Here is a 2,255-nt window from a genome sequence, read left to right as displayed (position 1 = left end):
TATATATATATATATATATTCCAAGAACAGTAAGACAAAGTTCTCATTAATTTGCTTCCTGAATCATTTTCCCATCATCCCTCTCTTCAGGCTTTTTGTGGATCTTAAGCGTCTCTCTGACCCTGCAGTGAGAGACCATCTGCAGCTGGACTCCCCGAGCAAGCCTGACCTTAGCATCCAGACGTTTCCATACGAATCAGTCTACAATGAACTGCAGGCAATTTGTGCCGCGCTCGGACCCAAAGACAAAGTGTGGATCTGTGACAAGGCCAGCTGTGCTCTCACACAGGTCATCCCAAAGGTGAGAAAATATCGTCAGATTTAGAAAGTCAAGTCAACTTCTGGGGCTCAGTTCTAAATAAGTGACCAGATATTTTTTTGTTTTGTGTTACAATCAGGGGTGGAAATTAGCACCTGTCACTGGCCAAATGCGGGTAAAATTCTGAAGTGGCTTGTGTAATGAACTGAAAAATTAAATAAATAAATAAAATGCATTCAAATCGCGCTACTGACCTTTGTCAAAACCTCAGTTTCATTTTTATTTTGCATTTCAGAGCCTGTAGGACGTTAAAAAACATTAAATAACATCAAACAACCATCTTCCAACCCACTCTGCAGCTGCAAATAAGTTCTCCCCTCCTCCTTTCCAGCGCGCTGTCATCCGTGTCCCCCCCCCATACCACACAGTAATAAGATTTAAGATTGATTCAAGTAATTGTTTGTGTAAACACCTTCAAGCATCGCTCAGCACATGAATATGCAGCTTATATGTAGTTATACAGTGGTTCACAGCAGAAGCAACTAGTTTTAGATGGTTAAAAACAAGATAAATATAATACATCTACAGTCATGTCCGTAAGTTTTTCTACACCTGAAATCTTTCCAGAAAATGAAGTATTTCTCCTAGATAATTATTGCGATTACACGTTTTGTTCTAAAAAAAATTATTCCTTTTTTTTTGTAAAAACAAAGTAAACAGAGGAGACACACACACACACACAAACACATAAATTATATAATTTCAGCAAAGCCCAAAAATGGGCTGAACAAAATTATTGGCACCATCAACTTATTAAATACTTCAGTTGTTATATTTAACTGATAAATAGTACAAAAAATGTCTTTAAAAGGTTGATATTTATTTAAAAAATAAATGCTTCTGGTAATGTGGTGTAAAAAGCTCATACATAGAAACCTAAAATCTAATGTTTTGTAGAGGAAAAACGGCACCCTGTAGGAAAACCTTACTGATTTAATATAAGTAACAATAGGAGACCTTCATAAATACTCATGAGAAAAAAGAAAAATAAACATTCCAGAGAGTTTAGGTGCTTTAAAGATCATAAGGGCCTCACTGTTTTACAACATGGAGTTTCATGGGTTAAAAACAACATTTGTTGGAAGTTCTTCAGGTGGCACCACATTGTGCATTTGTAAACCATGTCTAAGTTCACCACAAACCACACGTCACCTCGGATTTAATACATCTAACTACAACATCATGTTTGTTCAATTCATCCTGTTTGATGGTTATATAGCTGCTGAGTCACAGCAGACTGAGGTGAGTCACAACAGATTCAAAGCTTCTCGTTTATGTCAAATAGGTTTTATGAGAAGAAAATCATGTCTGCATTGTTTAATATGCTAAGCGTTACCACGCTCACTGGTTTGTTAGTCACCCTGAGCTGCAGCTCTTTAGCTCTTTCTTTTTTTGTTGCCTTCTTTTTAGTACAGTCATACTAAGAGCTGGACGAAACATACAGATGAGGTTTCTGCTGCCATAACCTGCCAGAGAACGGCCTCTTTGTTCCAACTGTACAGTTTTTTATCTATACTTCCTGTGCTGTTTTTACACAACACTCCACAAACGTTTTAAATTAGACATCATTTCATACTGACGTGTTTTTGATTGTTTAGTAGAATAATAGTACAGTACAGTACAGACTGACAGAATCCTAAACTTCTGACAGTCAAAAATATACCTGTGTACCTAAGTATCTTTGGATTTAGTTTCAGTACAACTACTGTCTGAACATTTTGCATTGTCTCATGTTTATTTATTAATTTATTTAGGCCACATCAAAAAGAAAAAATAAGTAGGTCCTCTGGATGGGTTCTTCTTTAGTAAAACGTTTCGTCTCTCCTCCAAGAGACTTCTTCAGTCTGATGAGTTTCAGGTGAACTCAACTCACGACACGGGTCAGGTGATGGGGCACATGACCCTCTATGAACAATAGAGCTAATCAAGCCTATTG

The sequence above is a fragment of the Austrofundulus limnaeus genome, unplaced genomic scaffold, assembly GCF_001266775.1.
Source record: "Austrofundulus limnaeus strain Quisiro unplaced genomic scaffold, Austrofundulus_limnaeus-1.0 Scaffold102, whole genome shotgun sequence".
Taxonomy (NCBI): Eukaryota; Metazoa; Chordata; class Actinopteri; order Cyprinodontiformes; family Rivulidae; genus Austrofundulus; species Austrofundulus limnaeus.
Note: the sequence above shows the minus strand (reverse complement) of the source record.